General features: G+C 45.4%; 1 pseudogene; it reads left to right on the plus strand.

The window, feature by feature from the left end:
• The first annotated feature begins 581 nt into the window (after positions 1-581).
• On the plus strand, positions 582-3,244 carry LOC147109263 (endogenous retrovirus group PABLB member 1 Env polyprotein-like; annotated as a pseudogene).
• Positions 3,245-23,658: the final 20,414 nt, after the last annotated feature.

Here is a 23,658-nt window from a genome sequence, read left to right on the forward strand (position 1 = left end):
GACAAAATCCGTAGATACGTATTGGAATTAAGTGACCAGTTGAAAGAAATGAGGCAACAAACTTGGGATCGGCAGGAGGAAAAGGACAAAGATTTGGAGTTAACTGCGCTCCCGTACATTCCTCCGGCAGGGATTAAGGTAATAGTTAAAAATCTACCTGAGAAACCCGGATTTGCACCAAAGTGGTCAGGGCCATACCAAATTCTAATTAGTGGGGATACGTGTGCTTGCATTGATATGAAGGGCATGGGACGATGGAAGCACTGGACGCAGTTGAAAGTCTATGACCCTTCATCAGCTTAGCAATGGCTACACCAGAACAGATACCCTTTACAGATAGCGAAGAATATATCAGGCAATACAAAGAATGGGAATGGATGATAGTACGAACATTGGTATAGATAATATGTATTATCCTAATGGGATACACCTTGGAGTGCATCCTGAAGTACGTATGGGAACAATCCTGCCGACCCCAACTAGCCCCAAGGTGGGAGGAAGTCCAAATGGTTATGTTCGAGGACTTAAGCTAATGATGATATTTTATCCATCCCCACAGGAGAATAGAATCTATAAGCAACAAACAGTTAGGATTGGCGATATAGCCTTTGGGAAGTTGTTAACATAAAGTGATAAGAATTGTTCGATGTTAATGCAAGCGTAATGCGTGCGTGATTTCCGGTTCTTGTTAAAAAAAAAAGGGGGACAACTGTTGTAATAATGGAAAAAGGGATACTGCTGTTATGTGCGTGTGTAGTGGGTGCCTGCCTAATTGTTATGATGAGACAGGTCCCCGGACCAGGGAATGATAACAAGCGACGTAGAGAACTGAAGGTGAATACCTTTTTGTATATGTCCCACAAATATGCTACAGAAAACAATAAGGAAGGAGGTTGTTGGGTATGTACCCAAATCCCTATCCACTCTAAAGGAGGGATTCCTCTTAGACCTGTCCCACTTAATCTGTCAGAAGTAGTAGAGTGGTATATATACCAGAATGGCACACGCCAATCCCCCAGGATGATAAGAGTTGCGTCTGTGGTAACAGACGGAAAGAGAGAGGCATCCTCTACTTTGTCATTTTACCCCATATCTGCAGAGCCCTGGGAAGCAGGAGGGATATTATATGAATACCTTCGAAGGGTGGTACCAACCAGGGTACGACCGCTCCCAACAGCCTCCCTTCCTCACCCTCACCAAGGCCACAGGTATGGGAAGGCTACCGGGGACAATATGTTTAGTAAGGAATTTGACTGGGGGAATATTTGTAGGCACTTGTCGGTGCCCGTATAATTTTACAGTAACTGGTACGGCTGATGGGTTTCCCCTTTATACGTCCTCTCAGTATTATGGTTGTACACTGGAAGTCCCATTACACCAACCAGACAGGTACTTTCAACTACTCCCTGGTATCTGCAGGGTTTGATGTTGATAAAACCACCTCGTACAATGGGACATACTTTATTTGTGGCCACAAGGCATACCCCTGGTTGCCACGGGTCTGGACAGGATCATGTTATTGGCATATGTGGTGCCATACATTTATCACTTGCCCTCTCTAGCGAATCATTATCATTATCGATCCAAAAGAGCTATTACTGAAACAGAACGATTCTTCGCTATCCTATTCCCCGGGTATGGAACGGCCAGGGCAATAAAAGAAGTTCGGCTTGTAGCCTCGATTCTTGAGGAAGTAGCCAATGATATGGCTGAGTCACCGAGTAAAATTAACACCGAGATGGTGGCAATACGCACAGTTGCCTTACAGAATAGAATGGCTCTAGATTATCTGCTAGCGGAGAAGGGTGGAACATGTGCCCTGATAGGATCTGAGTGTTGCACATACATTCCTGACAGTTCAGAAAATATAACTAATTTGGTCGAACATATTCGGAAGGAGGTGGGAAAACTTAGACAACCACCTGAATTGACTCTGTGGAATTGGACAACTGGGTGGTTGGGATCAATCGGACCCTCATTGTTACATGGATTGATGTTGGTCTTTGTTATAATAATCCTAATGTACTGTGCATTCTTAGCGATAAAATGTTGTTGTGCCCAATTGGCAAAAGATGCTGTACCTGCCGCACCAGTCGGACAGGAGTATTGTAACGTTCGAGAGAGAGCTTTGTTTATTTAGGAGTACAAACAGTTAGATGGAAAATGCTTATGCGCAGGTAACGTTTGTATGAATATTTGTATAAAAAATGTCTTAGAGATAGAGTAGGGTTCAACCAATGGTTATGGCATAAGGCACAAGAAGAAACAGATAAACAGATGAAGAAGGAAACACGAACAAAAGAAAAGGAGAAAATGGATATCAAAGAGAAGGACATGTTTTCGACACATCAGATAAGAATGAAGGATCAAAATGGACAATAGCCAATAATGGCATAAAGGAATCATCAAGAGTGTCATAAACAATTGTGATCGTGGTTGGATTTCGTAAACAGATAACAAGGAGCTGCGTGCCGCCATTTTTACCCTGGTATATTGGTTCCCAGGACAAATCAAGTTTTGATCAGGGACCAACAGGAGGGACTGTTAGGGTGAAAATTATATAGCTTAAAGCAGCAACATAAAGAGTTAAAGAATGTATTGTAAGAAGTGAACTTGTAAATAAGAAACAATGGCACAAGACAAAACAAACTCAGCTTAAGACGGGGCAGGAATTAACTGTTTGCGTCTGCTCCCATTAAAACCATTGTGCTTGACATTATTGTTGAAGTTATTGAATGTGGGAAACACTAAATATTTCACAATTATTCAGTGGTGCAGCCTTCTGCAAACTATTTGCTGGAAGCCCTTTGGCTGTATTAATGCAATTCTACTATTCTATAATGCAAAGTAGATGAATCAAAATTGTGTGTATTGATGAGTTACAGTAATTGGTAGCTGCAAAACTGCCCATTTTGTAATTAACTATTAAAAACTGCCCAAAGTTCTAGAAGGTTCTATATCATTCCTATGAGGACAGGGGAGTTGTTGCTGGGGGAGTGTGATTGGTTGAAGACACCTGTGTGTAATATTTTGCTATAATGTATAAAAGAAGTTTCAATACCTTGTTGCTGGGGGAACGTGATTGGATGAGGACAAGAGAATTGTTGCTGGGGGAACATAATTGGGTGAACACATTTGTGTGTAATGTTTTGCCTGTATAAAAGAAGTTTCGATACCACTGAACGGTGAGAAGCTTATCACTAGACCGCGGGGTCTATGGTTCTTCTCCCAGAACGTTCTGTTAATAAACTGTGTACTTTTACTTCAAGACAGACTCAAGTGAATCTATTTTTCACCAACATAACCATGAAAGAAAGAATTACATTTATATAGTGCCTTTCACAACCACCGGATGTCTCAAAGCGCTTTACAGCCAATGAAGTACTGTTTGGAGTGTAGTCACTGTTGTAATGTGGGAAACATGGCAGCCAATTTGCGCACAGCAAGGTCCCACAAACAGCAATGTGATAATGATCAGATAAACTGTTTTTTTTTGTTATGTTGATTGAGGGATAAATATTGGTCAGGACACCAGGGATAACTTCCCTTCTTCGAAATAGTGCCATGGGATCGTTTATGTCCACCTGAGAGAACAGACAGGGCTTCGGTTTAACATCTCATCTGAAAGACGGCATCTCCGACAGTGCAGCACTCCCTCAGCACTGCACTGGAGTGTCAGCCTAGATTTACGTGCTCAAGTCCCTAGAGTGGGACTTGAACCCACAACCTTCTGACTCAGAGGAGTGTGCTACCAACTGAGCCACAGCTGACATGGTGCAACTTGTGTGGAGGTCGTGTTCAAGGAGATGACATAACTTGGTCCAGCATCTCTGATGAATCATAGTCAACCAAGATCGATCTCTTCCAGACATACCCAGGTAGGCATCTAAACATATGGGGCCTGGGGCTGAAGGCAAGTAGGTGCCAAACGCTTCCGGTGCAATCTCGCCTATCTTTCCTCCTTCTACAGAAAGTCCTCTTCCAAATCTTGGATTGCTGTAGGAATACCAAAAGGGGTTCCCATGCTGAGAAAGTTGCTTGCTGACAGTGAAATAGCAGCTGTCACCAAGACTGTTGTGGGAAAAACAACACCAAACACCAGCGGCAAAATTGTAGAAATAGATAAACAAAAATGCAAAAAATGACCCCAGAAATTTCAATGCAGTAACAGTCAAACACATCATTAAGAAGTAAACTCTCAAAAGCCAGAGCAGCAACTTCCACCAGGTCCTTTTTTATATGGGTAATCAGTACAAAAAGTGGGGGGAAAAACCACTAACTTTGGTGTGGGAAAAATTTGCAAGGGATTGCATTAAATTTCTAGCTCTAATGAGGCTGTGATACCCACATAATTAACTACATGGGATCATGTAAAACTGAAAAGGCTACATAGGTGCTGAATTATGTAATTTGAATTATGCCATTTCATTTTTTCCATACAAAAGCCTGTATTTTTGCGTGAGGTAACAGTATGTTGAACTGCCTCAGTAAAGAGAGCAATAGAAATATATTTTGTACACATCCTACCTTGAACCACTAAAGTGTGGGGTTGTATGTGATCATATAGGCAGCATACGCCGAAGGTTGGCTTGGTTAATTAAAACATTATAGAATGAAAACAGTTGAAGAAAATATATAAATGAGATTCCTAAATGCTCAATATGTATGAAGATTGCACACCAAATAAAGAAGCAAAAGACTAAACATTATCTTTGCATCAGAAGTCTGCAAGATAAATACAGCTGTCCCTTGCTACAACAGCCTTAGCAGCACTATTATGGATTTAAGGCTACTTTTGCTCAGCTCCCAAAATGCAGTGTTTTTTGCTATTTCAAAGTTCATGCAGTTGAGCAGTTAATAATGGTAAACTGAGCATTTCACACCTCGTTACGCATGGAAGAATCTACTAATCATTGCAGCGATGGATCAGTTACAATGGGTGAATAAGCATTAATTTTAATTAAACCATTGATGCACTGAATAGCAGGCACTCCTACATGTAATGAGGAGTGAAATTCTGTTTCCTTATTCAGCAGTATTGCAATTCCATATCATTATCACAGCTCTGAAGGAGTAAGCACTTTCCATCCTCAGCTGTAAAATAAAAAAGATCAACCTCCATAGAGAGGAAAAAAATAAATAGCACAACAGCAATCTGATTAGGCATTGAGCAGTATCCCAATGCATTGTTTCTCCAAAGTTATATATCATCATAACCTCTCCTGGAAGATTATTCCTGGTGAAGAGGAATTTAGTCTCCACTGAGAACAGAATCTAGATAATCAGATCATTCTTGCAGAGAAATAGTAGAGCCAACAGTCACTGTTTTCACTTCCCCCTCCCATTCTTTGGGCGTTCACCTTTCACTGCTCCCAATTCAGCTTCCAATATAGCGCAAACTGCAGTAACATTGATTCCAGCTGATGTATGACAGGTGCTGTTTTACAGCACTATAGAGGCACTCACTGGCTGAAGACTTGTGGAAAAAATCTCTCTTCTTCTTCTCCCTGTTTTGATCTCAGCAATTGGCAGCCGTTCATCCTCTACCATTCCAAATTCCTAAGCAAAACTTTCATGGGGTTTCGCTTTACCTCACTGGCATTCAAAGGTTTTTCCTTCAGTCTTATACAACGCAATGGTTATTGCCTATAACCAAGTGGATAAACTTAAAACCTAGGTGAGTTTTTGATGAACATAAGAACATAAGAAATAGGAGCAGGAATAGGCCACTTGGCCCCTCGAGCCTGCTCCGCCATTGTATAAGATCATGGTTGATCCACGGCTCAAAGCCACTTCCCAGCCCGCCCCCCATAACCCTTCACTCCCTTATCTTGCAAAGATTTGTCTACCTCCACTTTAAATGTAATGACCCAGCCTCCACAGCTCTCTGGGGCAGAGAATTCCACAGATTTATGACCAGCTGAGAGAAGTTCCTCCTCATCTCAGTTCTAAAAGGGTGACCCTTTATTCTGAGACTGTGCCCCCGAGTTCTAGATTTCTCCATGAGGGGAAACACCCTCTCTGCATCTACCCTGTCGAGCACCCTCAGTATCTTATATGTTTCGATAAGATCACCTCTCATTCTTCTAAATTACAATGAGTATAGGCCCAGCCTGCTCAACCTTTCCTCATAAGTCAAACCACTCATCTCTGGAATTAACCTAGTGAATCGTCTCTGAACTGCCTCCAATGCAAGTATATCCTTCCTTAAATAAGGAGACCAAAACTGTACGCAGTACTCAAGGTGTGATCTCACCAATACCTTGTACAGTTGTAGCAGGACTTCCCTGCTTTTATACTCCAACCCCCTTGAAATAAAGGCCAACATTCCATTTGCCTTTTTGATTACTTGCTGTACCTGCATGCTAACTTTTTGTGTTTCATGCACAAGAACCCCCAGGTCCCTCTGAACTGTAGCATTTTGTAATCTCTCTCCATTTAAATAATAGTTTGCTTTTTTATTTTTCCTGCCAAAGTGGATAACCTCGCAATTTCCCACATTATACTCCATCTGCCAAATGTTTGCCCACTCACCTAGCCTGTCTATATCCCTTTGCAGATTCTTTGAGTCTTCTGCACAACTTGCTTTCCCACCCATGAATAAAATGACTATTTTCTGTTTTCAATAATAACATTTTATCATAGGACAGCTGCATGTCAATGCATTTGGAACTGAAAGCTCAGGATCAAATGAATTGAAACACGTGGCTTCAGTGTAAGGTTTAAAGATTTGTGTTAACATTGGAAGAAGATTTCTTCTATATTTCTCGTGAAATCATGAATAGATTCTAAAAGAAGTGATGTCAGAAAATCTTGTCCCATTGTAACTAAATCCACTGAGAAATAACCCAAAGATAGTACAGGACGCAGCTCAGGGTGAGGACACACATGAAAGGCTGCGGAAGTGCTACTGTGGTGTACTAGGTAAATGTAACATCTTAGAGATTTAGGAGGTCAGAGTGTCGTGAATTTTGTGTAACTTTGTACCTGCCTAGTGCCGTTGCACTTGAAAAAGGGGAATTTATTTAAATCTTTTAGATTTATCAGGAAAATTTCATGAGTTCCACCTAATAATCTTAAAGTTAGAAGCCTACATATTGGATTGGGTCTTGATCCTGGTGCAGTGCACGCTGCACGTGCCTAATGAAGCCAGTGGCAAGATCACGGCAAATTGGTCCACCGGCCTCATTGGTATTGTACCGGTGAGCTGCGGGTACCATTCACCGCCCCAGAGGCAGCTTGCTGGTCGTGGGGGAGCAACAAGTTTGGCTGGCTCAAGGGCTTTAGGTGCCCATATTAAGCCTGTAAAACGGGAGCAGCGCAATACAGTTTCTAGGCCAGACTGTTTCTTTCGAAGAGGCAGGCCCTTTTCCATAGTAAGAATACTACAGAAAGTCATCTTACCTTCATCTAGTCTGAAAAGTTCAGAAAATGTAAATTAAAATATTGTAATTATGCCATGAAGAAAAATTCCAACCTTAGTCTCCAGTTGATTTTTTTCCACTTATTACCAATTATAAATCTGCTACTGCCAAAGAAACAAAGACTTTCCTCTCCAGGATTTGAGCATATAATCTACAGGCTGACAATCCAACACAGTACTGAGAAAATACTCTGTTTTGAGAAGTGCTGTCTTTCAGATAAGATATTAAACCGAGGCCCATCTCGGTCAGTTTCAGTGATTCAGGTGGATGTTAAAACATCCCATGGCACCAATCAAAGAAGACTAAGGAATTCTCCTCGTATGGTTGCCTCATGGCTATGGTACTGGACTAGCAACCCAGAGGGTTTGAGTTCTGCTCTCACAGGTGGCAAATTGTGAAGTTGAATTCAAATATTTGTTAATTTGCAACAGAAAATGACCATGAAAGCTTCTGGTTGTAAAAAAAACATAACTGGCTCACTAATGTCCTTCAGGGAAGGGAACCTGCCACCCCTACCCAGCCTGGCCTACATGTGACTTCAGACCCAAACTACATGATTGACTCTTAATGCTCTCAGGGCAAGTTGGAATAAACACAGGTACGTACCGCCAAAAGCTAATTGTCCTGAAATGTTAATCTCTCCACAGATGCTGCCTGACCTGCTAAGTGTTTACAGCATTACCTGCTTTAATTTAATAATAAGTACTGCCTTGCTCGTGTTGCCCACATTCCAAGAAAAATAAATCCTGATTGACATTTATCCCTGAAGTAAAACCATTAAATAAAAGATTAATTGGTCATTGATCTCATTGCTGTTTGTGGTATCATGCTGTGTGAAAAATGGCTACTGTGTTTGCAAGACATAACAGTCAGGACACTTCAATTGTATGTGAACTGCTTTGAAATGTTTGAGAGTCACATAAGGCAGTATATGGCTACATTTCCTGTCCATTCATAGTTAATAGATGGAAAACTAAACTAACTTGTAAATGCAAGTTTTTCTAAGTCTTTCTTGTTGAAAAAAAATCAGCAGCTATAGGAATATCTTTCCCCAAATAATCAGCATAATAAGTACAACTATCCCTTTCAGAATGAACATACTGGAAGATTCTTTCCATCACAGGAGGCATGTTGCAATAACATTACGAACCTTTAGAGCATTAAAGACTCTCCCATTACCTTAACCTCATTTAATATTGATTATAAATCTGCATGATTTCCAGCAGTATTACAGATAAGATCTTTGTCCTTGCACATACCTTGCAACCTAGATATAATTTCATTAGTAATTCACATACTTTACACCTTATTTCATGGCTTGTGTTGCCTCAGAAAATAACATTCCTGTGCCCTTATTTTTTTCTTGCTTTTATTGAAGATTTTGTGACCATGCAGTTTTAATACTCATACTCAACTGCTTAATTATAAATATTTGTCAGCACAAAGAGTTCATTAATTACCAGGACAAAGTTCAAATCATTGTTTAGATTATCAGCTCCAAAATAATATGCCAATAAGTACAATTTGCACTTTGACTTCAGTAAGCCATATCTCGCTTTGTTGAAGTTTTCTCAGTACAGATATTAAATTTATTCTCTCACGAAATAGTTACGTGCAATTACAGAAAGACAAGTTCTACTTATTTAAGTGCTGCTCCCCATTATGATAAAGATCAGTGTTGTTGCAGAATAGAATATTTTTCCTTTTGAAGCCGATGATAATGCTAAAATGAAACTCATACTGTCACCAGTGTAAATAATTCCGCCCGATCAGTAAAGCTCAACTATCAGTAAAGCTTAACTGTATCAGCAGAACGGTATTGAGTCAAACCATTGAAAGTTACAGCACAAACACAAGCCATTTGGAATCTGTGCCAATGTTTTTCTCTCCACACCCTTTAAAATTCTTCTATTTCAAGCTACTATCTAATTTCCTTTCAAAATAATTTATGGATTCTGTTTCCACAACAATTTGTGGCAGAGAATTCCTCTGTATAAAGAATTTTTTTCTAAACTCACCTTTCATTCTTTTTCTGATTATTGTAAATTTGTGGCCTCTTCTTAACATGTCACTGACCAGTAAAAACTATTTTCCCTACCATAGCTCATTGTAATCTTGAAGACCTCTATCAGGTCACTCTTTAACCTTCGCTGTTCTAGTGAAGAAAGGCCTACCTTCTCAAGTCTCTCTTCATAACTGCAACCACTCATCACTGTCAACATCCTAGCCTTTCCCATTGCTTTTATATCCTTCCTATAACTCCACCTGTCTCTTAATTAAGGTCTCACACAAGTTCAACATTATCTTCTGGTTTTTGTATTCTGTTTCTAGATCATAGAATCATAAAATGGATACAGCACAAAAAGAGGCTATTCGGCCCATCGAGCCTGTGCCAGCTCTCTGCAAGAGCATTTCAACCAGTCCCACTTCCCCGTAACCCTGCAGATTTTTTCCTTCAGGTACTTATCCAATTCCCTTTTGAAAGCCACGATTGAATCTGTCCCCACCACCCTTTCAGATAGTAACCACTCACTGCATTAAACATTTTTTCCTCATGTCACCTTTGGTTCTTCTGCCAATCACCTTAAATCTGTGTCCTCTGGTTCTTGACCCTTCCATCAATGGGAACAGTTTTTCACTATCTACTCTGTCTGGGCCCCTCATGATTTTGAACACCTCTATCAAATTTCCTCTCAAACTTCTCTGCTCTAAGGAGAACAACCCCAGCTTCTCCAGTCTATCCACGCAACTGAAGTTCCTCATCCCTGGAACCATTTAAAAAAATCTTTTCTGCACCCTCTCTAAGGCCTTCACATTCTTCCTAAAGTGCAGTGCCCAGAATTGGAGCCAATACTCCAGTTGAGGCCGAACCAGTGTTTTATAAAGGTTCATCATAACTTCCTTGCTTTTGTACTCTATGGGCTCGAATTTGCCACTGGGGCAGGCTGGGGTCGTGTCATCCGCTTTTCATGTTAGCCACCCGATTCCAAATCGATGTGGGAGAATGATGCGATTTTCACCTAATTGGGCAATTGAGTTCCAGCGTGTGGGAACCCATGGCCCAATTAATTTTTTCAGTCTGAAACTCGCCTCCGATGATGTCATCATTGCTGCTGCATTTAGGATCTGCAAGAAGCCTTACTTCTTCTGCAGACTGCCAACCTTTTGGCCTTTGCTGTGAGAGGGACCTGGAGGCAAAATGAGCAGCGGGAGACCTAAGTCTGCTCCCAGAATTGATGACGTCACCCTGCAAGCTTTGGTGGAGGGAGCAAGAGTTAATAAGGAGGTGCTCTTCCCTTCTTCAGGGAGGAAGAAGCCTCCCCAGCAGATGAAGGCTGTGCGGATCCAGGTGCCCCAGGAGGTCAACTCATTGTCGTTGATCCGCAGAACCTGGCTTCAGTGCAGGAAGAGGTTTCATGACCTTCTGCGCACTGGAAAAGTGAGTATGACTTTCCCATCACCCTCAATCTGATCCCCATTGCCTCTCCTCACCAGCACTCAGCTTTAGCAACTTCTTCTTCCACATCCCACTTGACACTGACATCCCTGCACCCTTACCCATTCCCTCTCTCTCCATGGTCACATTCACCTAACTATTCGACTATGCAGCCCTCACACTCCCTATCACTGTGATGCTATGAAAACAACTTACAAAACACAGGGAGGGTCCTTGGTCTTGCCAACTCACTCCATCTTTGTCTCCTTCTAAGCATTTATGCTATGGATTCTCTACACTCACTCCTTCATTCTCACTCAAACTCCACTTGTCTCCCTCATTGCAGGAAAAGAGAGCTCACAATAAGAGGGAAAGAGCAGTAGCCCACCTCAGCCCTTGAGAGGAGGCGGTCCTGGAGATAGTGGGACTCCAGGATGATGCGCAAGTGGGGGACGGACAGACGGGTGCATCAGAGAAAGCTGGTGACAGAATCGTTTTTCATCTCTCTCATTGACATTGCATGAGTCGCTGATAATGATTCTGAAGCTCTAACAGATGGACTTATGATCATCTACAATATGCAATGTGCATGTAACCTTGGCCTTACATCTCTGACTCTTTCCTTTACTCCCCCACAGGACCATCGCAAGCACCCGTCCCCACTGTCCAGGAGGAAGAGCCTGAGCAGCCAGACTCCTCAGATGAAGCTGCAACCTCTGAGGGCGCAGCGTCAGCAGAATTCAGCCAACCTAGCACCAGCGCAGACACTCACACCTCGGTGGGACCATCGCGAGATAGAGTAGTGTTGGCACCTGGTGTATCACAGTTCACAAGTGAGCATCAGCAGATTGTGGAGACAGAGACAGCAGTGGAGAGTCCTAATCAGAGGGCGCAGGACTCTCCCAGCTCGGCTCAGCTGCATGTTGACCCTCTGCCTCTGGGTCCATCAAGAAGAACAGTGGTGCTGGAACTCCAGGAACAGGTGCAGGAGTCTCTGGCAGGTTTTGTCTCCAGGGTCGCTGCGAGTGTGGAGCGAATGGAGGAGTCCATCGCGAACATGAGCAGAGCCTTTGTGGAGTCATTGGCGCATTAACACAGCACCACGGAAAGGATGGCAACCTCCGTGGAAAGGCTGGCTACGGCCATGGAGGCAGTAAGTCGCCGGAGTGAGGAAAAAATGGTGAGTGTTCAGAATAGACTGACATCTCTGGAGGAGTGATGGTCAGCTATTGAACAGAGAAACAAGAACTTCATGGAAGTCCTTCTGAGTTGGACTGCCAGTGCAGATATGGGTCCCCATAGCCCCCTGATGTGCAGCAAGGTGCTCTCAAGCCACTTGCAAGCGCTGAGGGGGACCTGACCCATGAGAGGGAAGTTGGTGGCAGACATCAAGGAAGTGGGGGGCTCCTCTCCAAGCACTCACATTTCCATGCCACTGCAGAGCCCTCGGTCAGAGCCCCACCAGAGTCCCCACCCAACTGAGATCACGTCTCAACCCCTGCACAGCCGCAGGAGCAGCAGACTGTTGACGAGCCCTCACAGGTTCGCAACCCCAGAGGACATCCGCCAAAGGTGTCGAGACAGGAGCAGCAAGAAAGTGAGCAAGGGGACTCCACATCTGCTGAAGCCACAGGATAAGCACCACGTAGGAGCACGCGTAAGAGAAAGATACTGCACAAATAGTCGCAAGGGTAGTCACTTGGGTGAAATGTTGTGTTTATTTTTAAATTTCCATCAGTTGGTTATTGTAATAAAATTCTGATGACAACTGTTGCAGTTGTGGCGTGTATCATTTCGCAAATGGGACTTCCACATTGAGGGCTTAGGATTACTTGCAATTGTCAGTATTGTGGTCAGAGTGCTAGGAATCCTCTGGTTCTTGGCCATTGTTGATGCTCTGGTAAGAAGCTGCGAGGCAAAAGTGCTTGATTGGCTTGGCTAAGCAAATCTGGGCAAGATGAGTGCGTTCCTTGCATCCCGGGCAGCAATGTTCTCGCGTACTGCTGCCGCTGGTTGATGGGCCTCTGCAAGATGTTTGTTTTCACTCTCCTCCTCCTCCTCATCTGAGGAGGATATGTGAGGAGCCACTTGGTCCTCAGGAATCTGCAAGCCATGACGCTGTGCCATGTTGTGAAGTGCACAGCAAACCACGATGATTCTGGAGACCCTGGCTGCTGAGTACTGCAGGGCTCCACCTGATCTATCCAGGCATCTGAAGTGCATCTTCAGCGTGCCGATGGCTTGCTCGATTATGGATCTGGTGGAAATGTGGCTGTAGTTGTAACTCTCCTCAGCTTCGTTGGATGGGCTCCTCAATGGCGTCATTAGCCACGTCTTCAGGGGATAGCCCTTGTCTCCAAGTAGCCATCCGTTAAGTTGGTCTGGCGGACTGAAGAGCGGAGGCACACTAGACTGGCACAGTATGAAGGAGTCATGGCAACTGCCAGGGAGCTTGGCACAAACATGCAAAATTTCCTTCTTGTGGTCACACACCAGTTGCACGTTGAGGGAGTGGAAGCCCTTGCGGTTGACAAAAATACCTGGATTACGATGGGGTGCCTTAAGGGTCACATGTGTGCAGTCAATGACGCCCTGCACCCTTGGAAAGCCTGCCAGATTAGCTAATCCAACCGCACGCTCCGTGACACTTGTTGATCCTTGGAGAAATGGATGTGATTGTGCGCGATGGCAAAGAGGGCATCGGTTACCTGCGTGATGCAAGTATGTGCGGCCATCTGGGAGATGCCGCTGATGCCTGCTGCTGATCCCTGGAATGAGCCTGAAGCAAAAAAGTTGAGTGTGGTGGTGACTTTGATGGCAACTGGTAATGGTTGTCCACCTGGTCCTCTGGGCAGCAGGTCTTGCTGTAGCATTGCGCAGATGTCAGTCACTAACTCTCGCGAAAGGCGGAGCCGCCTTTGGCACAGCTGCTCAGTCATGTTGAGGTAGCTGATCCTCTGTCTGTAGACCCTGTTTGGGGGGTATCTCCTGCGCCAACGGGCTTCCATGTGTTAGATCCGTGTATTTTTGATGTAGTGTGTCCTTCAATAACTAGACACGAGACTGCAGGAACAATCAACATGTATTTACTGGATGAAGGTTACACTAAAACTAAACGTACAGATCCCTACTCAGGGTTTATATACAGGTGTGGTCACTGCCGGTACTACAGTATACAGGAGCTGTAAAAAGTAGTTCTCCCCTTAAAGGAACATACACTACAATTCCTCCCCTTTTAGATTGACAGTACCATAACATTCATTTAACAATTAACACTTTTAACATGCACATTAACTGAAAATAGTCCATTAATAATTTCAGTCTTTGGGGCGGCTTCCTGATCCTTTCTGGATAGCACCTTTCCTGAGTGTCTTGTTCTTGGTGCGGAGGCCCCCTGTCGTCAGTTGGTTCATCAGCTTCCGATGCTACTGTTTCTGGGGTAGATGCTACCTGTATGTCGGGTTCATCACCAGGTGCGCGAGGCATGGGGTTGACTCGTTCCTGTGACTCTAGGATCTGGTTGACATGGCATCTCACAATGTTCTCCCCAACATCCACTGTGTACATTAGTGGCCCCTGCCGTGTGCATATCGTTCCTGGTTGCCATTTCTCTGTTCAGTAGTCGCGGGCCAAGACTGGTTGCCCTACATTGAAGCTCCTTGTCGGCTTCTCATTGATGTGCTGGAATTGCTTGTTCTCAACATCTCTTCGTACATTTGGTCTGAGCAAATCCAGACGAGATCTCAACCTTCGGTTAAAGAACATCATGGCCGGGGTCTGGTTGGTGACTGCATGTGTCGCATTTCTGTAGGCTAACAGGAAATTGTCCACCTTATGCTGCAGTGGAATGTCGTCATCGCACATTACCTTACATGCTTTCTTAAAGGTTTGTACGAACCTCTCAGCCAATCCATTTGTGGCTGGATGATACGGGGTGGATGTGCAATGCCTTACCCCATTCCTTTTCATGAATCTTCGAAACTCTTCGGACACAAACTGTGGTCCGTTATCAGAGCAAATCTGCTCTGGCAAGCCGTTCCTGGCAAATATGGTCCGTAGGACTGCAATAGTTTGCTCCGTGGTGGTGGACGACATTTTGATCACCTCAGGCCATTTCGAGTGCGCATCCACGGCTATTAGAAACATTGAGTCCATGAATGGACCAGCAAAATCAATATGCACCCATTGCCATGGAGAGGAGGGCCACTCCCATGGGTGTAGAGGGGCATGTGGTGGTGCATTTTGGACCTTCTGGCATCCTGGGCAGCTCTTTGTCAGGTCCTCGATTTGCTGATCGATCCCCGGCCACCACACATAAGCCCTAGCAAGGCTTTTCATTTTTACCCCTCCCAGATGGCCTTCGTGAAGCTCATTGAGCACTCTCTCCCTTAACTTGGGTGGAATTACCACTTGGGATCCACACATCAAGGTCCCCTGGCATACTGACAGCTGTTCTCTTCTGGATGAGAATGCTGGCAACAGTGAGTTGCCATGTGTTGGCCATCCCTTCACCGTCAAGTCATATACCCGAGACAGTGTCGGGTCATTTTGGGTCTCCTTCTCTATATCAGTGTTAGTTACTGGCAAGCGTTCAATTATAGTCGAATGAAATATTTCGACAGGGTCCACTGCTGGTGCTTCCTCCGCAGTAGGCAGTGGCAGGCGTGATAGCCCATCAGCGTTTCCATGCTGTTTCATGCCCTTATACTCGATTTCATATTGGTTCGCCCCTAGAAAAAGGGACCATCTTTGTAGCCGTTGCGCAGTCATCACCGGCACGCCCTTCTTTGGATTAAAGATGGAGACAACTGGTTGGTGGTCCGTCAGCAAGGTGAACTTCTGCCCGTGCAGATAGTGGTTGAACTTTTTCACTCCCCACACTAGGCTGAGGGCCTCCCTGTCAATCTGGGCGTAGTTACGCTCAGCTGAGGTTAGTGACCGAGACGCAAAGGCTACCGGCCTCTCCGAGCCATCCGGGAACTTGTGCGATAGCACCGCTCCAATGCCATAGGGTGATGCATCACACGCCAACCGAATTGGTAGTGCTGGGTTGAAATGAGCCAACACCTCTGTTGATGTGACCAATTCTTTGCACTTCTGGAAAGCTCCTTTACATTCGTCATTCCACTTCCATGGTACCCCCGTTTGCAGTAGGGTGTTCAGTGGGTGTAGTACTGTAGACAATTTCGGCAAAACTTATGGTAGTAGTTCACCAGCCCAAGGAACGACCTCAGTTGTGACACATTTTCCGGTGCTGGAGCCTTGACTACTGCCTCAATCTTTTCAGGGGACTTATGTAACCCCTCTTCATCAATAACGTGGCCACAATACGAGATCTGCTTCTGGAAAAACTCGCATTTGTGGGGATTTGCTCAGAGCCCATATTCCTTCAATCTAGTGAGCACCTGCTCCAGGTTGGCAAGGTAAGCACTGTCATTTTCGCCCGTGACCAGGATGTCGTCCAAATAACACTGGGTCCCTGGAATCCCTTGCAGGACTTGATCCATTGCCCTTTGCCAAATAGCCAGAGCTGATGCTACCCCGAACACCAGCCGGTTGTATTGGTAGAGACCTTTATGAGTGTTGATCGTGAGGTACTGTTTCGAGGCTTCTTCTACCTCCATTTGCAGGTACGCCTGGGCCAGATCAATCTTAGTGAAGCGTTTCCCTCCAGATAGCGAGGCGAAAATATCTTCAATCCGCGGAAGCGGGTATTGTACCATGTGAAGGACTGGGTTCACTGTCACCTTAAAGTCCCCACAGATGCGAACTTTCTTTGGTTCCCCAGGCGTATTACTCAACGACCTCTTCATTACAGGAACGATGGGTGTGGCCCACTCGCTCCAGTCCACTTTGGACAGTACTCCTGAACGTTCCAAACCTTCCAGCTCTGCTTCGACGGCTGGGCGGATCGCATAAGGCACCGGTCTGGCCTTAAAAAACTTTGGGCTTGCATTTTCCTCTATTTTGATCATCGCTGTTATGCCTTTTAGTGTTCCAAGTCCCTCCTGGAACACTTCTTGTGCGTCAGTTAGCATTTTTGACAGTCGTCCAGGTGTGGCGTCATCATCCTTTTTGGCATCTACCATCAGTGCTTGTATGGAATGCCAATCTAGCTGTATCTTCCGGATCCATTCACGTCCTAGTAGTGGTGGTCCTCCATCTGGCAATACATATAGGTCCATTTTTGGTGTTTCGTTACCGTTATATACAACGTTCACCCTTATTTTCCCTTTGGGGTTGACTTTTTGCCCCGTGTACGTCTTCAAGACAATCTCTGTATCTCTCAAGGGTATATGTGAGAATAGCCGCTTGTAGTCCCTTCGGTTTATGACTGTTAGGGCTGATCCTGTGTCCAATTCCATTTTCACTTGGACTCCAGCTATCTTGAGCGTGACCCAGATAGTTTGATGATCCTCCGTTTGGATCACCTTATGTAGTTTCAGACAACCCAGCTCCTTGCTTCCGGAGTCTGTATCACTTTTCTGTTCGTCTGAACTACTCTCCGTCATCTTATGTACCTTCTTGTACTTCTCCTGTGGAGATTTCTTGCTGCTGCTTTTCTTTCCCGACCTGCAGACTCTTGCTATGTGTCCTACTTTTCCACACTGTCTGCACACTTTGTCCTTAAACCAGCAATCATTATGGTCGTGTGTTGTTCTGCCGCAGCGATAACACTTCACTGTTCCGTATGACATTTCATTTGTGCCATATTCTTGCGGTCTCCATTGTATCTCTGCAGCGCCCCGTGCGGCTGCTTCATGTGATACTGCCATGCTGAAAGCCTTTTCCAGCGTAAGGTCCTTTTCAGATAAAAGCCGTTTCTGGGTTCCTTCACTTTGAAGCCCACACACAAACTTGCCCCTTAAGATATCTGCCAGTCCCGCTCCAAACTGGCAGTGTTACGATAGCTTACGCAGTTCCGTTAAATACTCAGCATTACTTTCATCTTTATGCTGGTTCCTTTTGTGAAACTTAAATCTTTCTGCTATCAGCAGTGGTGTGGGGTTTAAGTGGTTCTGTAGAGTTGACACTATGTTTCCAAAATTCTTGTCCACTGGCTTCTCTGGGGTTACTAGGTTTCGCAGTAAGCCATACGTTTTTGCACCCATGGAATTCAACAATACCAGCGCTTTCCTCTCATCTGGCACTTCATTCGCCTTGCAGTACACTTCTATGCGTTCGACATATGTTGTCCAATCTTCGACTTCATTGTTGAACGCTGTGATACTGCTACTCTTCGGCATCCCTGGGTGTGGTTAGACTGGCTCAAAATGGCGTTTTCCCGCACTTCCCTTCTTCTCCGCTGCGGCTCAAAATGGCGTTTCCCGCGCTCTCCCTTCTTCTATGCTGTGGCTGCTCGGCCCTTGAACACCGGCTGCGTTCTGCGCGTTTCCCTTTCTTCCCCGCTGACGCTGCTCGTCCCTTGAACTTCGGCTGCACTCTGCGCGTTTTCTTTCGCGCCTCTCTCTCTTCCCCCATCGACGCTGTTCGGTCCTGAACACTGGCTGCGCCCTGTGCGCTCTACCCTCTCTCTTCTCCCGTCGACGCCGTTCGGTCCTGAACACCGGCTGTGCCCTGTGCGCTCTACCCTCTCTCTTCTCCCGTCGACGCCGCTCGCTCCTGAACACCGGCTGCGCCCTGTGCGCTCTACCCTCTCTCTTCTCCCGTCGACGCTGCTCGGCCTTTTCTGTGCCATCGGTCGGCTCTAGCCGCCGCTGTCCGGGAAGGGTCTGCGCCGTACCTGTTGCCAGCCCGTTTTGCTGGACCACCGTAACTGGAGAACCAAGCCCAGCTCTCAACAGCCTCCCCTGCGATGCTCAATCTCTGCTGGATGACTGAGCGGTTGCTCGTGGTCGACGCCCGTGCTTCTGGCCTCAACTTTCTTCCACTGTTCTCCAGGAGCGAATCCCTGGGAGGTAATGCAGGGTTGCAGGTAGGTTCGAATCTGCCTCGTCGCCACTGTTAGATCCGTGTATTTTTGATGTAGTGTGTCCTTCAATAACTAGACACGAGACTGCAGGAACAATCAACAGGTATTTACTGGATGAGGGTTACTCTAAAACTAAACGTACAGATCCCTACTCAGGGTTTATATACAGGTGTGGTCATTGCCAGTACTACAGTATACAGGAGCTGTAAAAAGTAGTTCTCCCCTTAAAGGTACATACACTACACCATGCGCTGGCGCCTTCTGGCCTGTGCAGTTTCAGGTGGGTGAGCAGCGGCTTGGAGCTGCTGCTGTTGCTCCTGCAGTTGATGCTGCTGTTGTTCAGGGTTCTGCTGCTGCCGTGGCTGGTCCTCGTCCAAAGCTGATGTCCAGGAGGAAAGGAAATAAATGGTTCCCATTCTTCTGGTATATACCTTAGTTGAGGAAGCGCTCAGTCAAGGTGGCGAGAGGGGTTTCCCAGGAGGTCACACTGGAGATGAGTGTCAGGCTCCAAACTTCCACAGCTATGGTTATGCCTGCTAAAAGTTCTCCCAGACCTGAGACAACAAAGTTCTGCCACCTGCAAATGATGACTGATCAAAACTCCTATTTAATGGTGGAGCTGCAGCTGATAGTCAGCAATCCAATTGTGCTACCGCCAGGTTTCACCGTCGTTGTTTTAGAGGAGGCGTGCATCACGTGGGAAAAGTCTTAAAATCAGAAAGGCCTCTCAAAATGGGATTGTAGAAGTAATTCAATGGTTGTTAAGGGCCTTAAGGGCCTATCCCACCTCTTGGAGGCGGGACAGAGACGGGATCAGAAATCACAGATTTGGGAAAATTGCTTGGAGGCGGGATGGAGGTGAGGTCGGGCCCGCCCGCCATTTTTTACAATTTTAACACCCCACATGCCTCCATTCCCGCCTCCTCAGGCCTGGCAAGTTCGAGTCCTATGCCTCTATTTATGAAGCCCAGGATTCCGTAAGCCTTTTTAACTACTTTCTCAACCTGCCCTGCCACCTTCAACGATTTGTGCACATATACCCCCAGATTCCCTCTGTTCATGCACCTCCTTTAGAATTGTACCCTTTAGTTTATATTGCCTCGCCTCATTCTACCTACCAAAATGTATCACTTCACACTTTTCTACATTAAATATCATCTGCCATGTGTCCGCCCATTCCACCCACCTGTCTATGTCCTCTTGAAGTCTATCACTATCCTCCTCACTGTTCACTTTACTTCCAAGTTTTGTGTCATCTGCAAATTTTGAAATTGTGTCCTGTACACCCACGTCCAAGTCATTAATATATATCAAGAAAAGCAGCGGTCCTAGTACTGACCCCTGGAGAACACCACTGTAGACCTTCCTCCAGTCTGAAAAGCAACCGTTCACCACTACTCTCTGTTTCCTTTCACTTAGCCAATTCCGTATCCACACTGCCACTGTCCTTTTGTTTCCATGGGCTTCAACTTTGCTGGCAAGCCTATTATGTGGCACTTTATCAAACGCCTTTTGGAAGTCCATGTACACCACATGGCCCTCATCAAACCTCATCAAAACCAATTTGACTTTGTTATGGCCTTATTGTCTTGTACTGCTACATTTAAGATGATTGTACCTGTACACCACTATTCCATTTAAAATCTTGACATTTAAGTTGTATTTCCTTCCCTATACTACTTCTAAAATATATTGTTTCACTGTTTTTTGCATTAATCTGTGTCTGCCACCTACATGCCCCTCCTGCTAGTCTATCTGTGTCACAATTTGTTATATGCCAATGTTATGTCACCAGCAAATTTTTGTATTGTTTCCTTCATTCCTAAATCCAGATCATGTGTATAGATAGCAGAAATATTAAAGGGTGTGGGGAAGTAAGCAGGAGAGTGGGATTAATCCAAGTATCTCTTGGAAAAAAAGGCCAGTGCAGACTCGATGGCTTGCTCCTGTGCTGTAATGTTCTATTATTCTATGGCCTGTAAGATTCGCAAAATTCAGCAGATCCTACAAAACCAAGAAGATTACCCTAAAGAACGGATTTTTGGACTGTTAATCAACCATGTCAGAATGGCATAAGAATATTGGGCCTAAGGGAGATTTAAAAATCAAAGACCCCAGGATTTTGGTTTTTATTTTAAAAGCATGTTCGAGCCTGTGGAAGAAAAAGGGGCTGCAATAAAGGAATTGGGATTGGCCTCTATAAATGGACAGTTTTGGGTATTGGCATTAACCAAGCTGTCTGGGGACTATCTAGACTGTCTCAGTCATTTTACATACTGACAATAGACCAACGGAAAAGCAGTTCCCGCCAAAATTACAGAACCATCCAAAACCTTGCATAATGCAAAACATGCCACCAACCAACAAAAGAACCTTGGCCCCCACAGGAAAAGACAACTTTACTGCAATTAAACAAGAGGTTAAACAATCGATGGGACCATCCCGAAACCACTTTACACGTTCTTAAAACAACTTAAGATCGATGGGACCATCCCGAAACCAATTAAGCAATTCACACCAATCAATATTAACGAGCCCGCCAAAAGTAACAATAAGCCAGAACTGATTTGGCGTGCAGATTAGCAGGCCTCAATCAGTATAATTGAAGGCCTCAATCAGTATAATTGAAGGCCTGTTTCTCATAGGAAAGAGTGCAAGAAGAGTGTGCAAGGAGTTCGAGTTCGAGTTAGCTCGTTCAAGAAAGCAGTGCTGGAGGAAGTTCGGTTCATCAGAAATTTCAAATCAAGTCATCAAGTTCAGCCCAGTCCAAGAAGAAGCATCTCGAAGCAGTTCTCCCTCTCGAAGAAGTAACATACCAGCGGAGACCTCGCGGCAGACCAGGGCCCCACGAAAAAACAACCAAATATTACCAGCAACCGGGTAATATTGGGCCACCGCGACCAACAAAACCCAACTCGGAAGAAAACCGAAGATCCGCAAGTTTTTCCACTCTACAAACTATCCTGACTTACCCGTGGATAAGATTTTATCAAAAAGACTCTAAACCCCACTTCTAACCAAAAGAAATTGGGTACTCACCTGATAGATCCAATACGCACCCTACCGCATCAGCGGACTCACGAAGACTGACCAGCTACGCAGGTGAAGTCCTCTACCATGTCTGGGGTACGGCAGGCCCCAACCAACACATCTAGAGAACCCTGAAATCGCGAACCTCTACAACTGTCAAAATAAGTCGTTTTGGTGAGCATTATCCCTGGTCCTCTGGAGTCCAACTTAGCTAGTGAAGTGGGATTGGGAGGGGTGAAGTATTCTGCCTACTGTTATTTTCCCTCATATATTCCGAAGTGTTCCCCCAATTTAGAGTGTTAAGATTATTGTGTTGTATTTTTTCTTTCTCAAATAAAGATCTTGTTTCTTTCACCAAAATTCAGTTGTTTGCTGCACTTTTCATCACAACCCCCAAATAAGTCCCAGGTCTAGAACCAAGGGAGTGGGAGTGATTCAAACCGCTCATAAGTCAGAGGTGAAGCTGACCCACACACCACCCCTTACAGAAATGGCGACCGCGGCAGGATCTTGGCAAAAGGGATGTGATGCAGTAGACACTGTTTTTGAAGAAAGAAATAAGATGGAAGAGATGATTTCCTGTTATGTGTTTGAGAAGGTGAATATCACCAAGAAATGGGGGACCAGTCTGTTGCACGCTGAGCGTCCCATGGACGCTGCAGCCAAATGGACTGAGAGCAAAGATCATAAAAAGTCTGTGGAGAAGGCCATCTTGTTGGTCTGCTCCCTGCGACAGATCCAGCTTTTAGATCAGCGCATTAAGGCACTAACAGCAGAGCTGCAGGAATCAGCTCAGCTATCTCAAGCAAGGGCTGTAGCAGGGGAAGGACTATTGCAGGAATTAAAGTCCCAAAGTCAGGAGAAATTACAGATAGCGGAAAAGCACAGGAACAGACATGAATATTTCCGGTGTCAAGTCACCGAGGCAAAGGGTAACGAGTTAGTGTTACGAGAAGAGAACGCCCACCTTACCAGGCAAATAAAAGAACAGGAAGAGAGGTTAAGAGACGTGCAGGCAGCTTATAAGGTAGCAAGCACTAAGGGTTTTGAAGCGGGAGATCACGGCCCCTGCCAAAAGCAGATCGACAGTTTAAACCTTGCTCTATCCAGGGCAAAGGGCATGGTATGTCTAGTGAGCCCGGGTGTGACCTGGGTGGGCCTGGAAGTAGAAGGAGAAACTGTTCAGACGTCACCTGTGGTGCTGGAGAATGACTCGGTTGGGCAGTAGGAAGGACAGGCAAACTGTAAGGAAGGCAGGGAAGAGAGCACACCACCACCACCTGTGGCGCCGGTTTTTAACTCGGTTTGGCAGCAGGCAGAAGGGGGCAAGCCAATGCAGGAAAGGTCGGAGCTGGGGCTGATGTGCCCGGCTCGGCAGCAAAGGTTTGGCCCGCCCGGCGGTGGTGGGGGTCCTTGAAAGCCAATTCGTGATTCCCCATGGTACCCAACAGCTTAGGGCTATGGTAAGCCACCTGAACAAACTCACCCAAAAAGGAGACCCCTCGGTCCATTTCATGGAAGTAGAACAGGCAGCAGGCATCAACGAGTGCGATGACTCTGAGATGGCCAAAATGCTCCTGTTTTCTCTGGATGGCAAGTTGTACCAGTCCCTCTCTGCAGAGAGCAAGAAAGGGCAGGAGGGTACACTGCCATCCGGGAGGAAGTTCTGGAGGCCATGGGTATGAACGATGGTAGTCCTTCATCCCGGATAGAGAAGACTACACAGTTAGCAGGGGAGACCCCACAGGCTGTCGCAGACAGGCTGTGGCCTGTGTACAAGAGTGGCTGCAATGGGGATCTCGACCGGACTCACATGAACCAGGACGAGCTGGCCC

Source organism: Somniosus microcephalus, chromosome 12, assembly GCF_052327205.1.
Source record: "Somniosus microcephalus isolate GS21.2 chromosome 12, FLI_Smic_1.0, whole genome shotgun sequence".
Classification (NCBI taxonomy): Eukaryota; Metazoa; Chordata; class Chondrichthyes; order Squaliformes; family Somniosidae; genus Somniosus; species Somniosus microcephalus.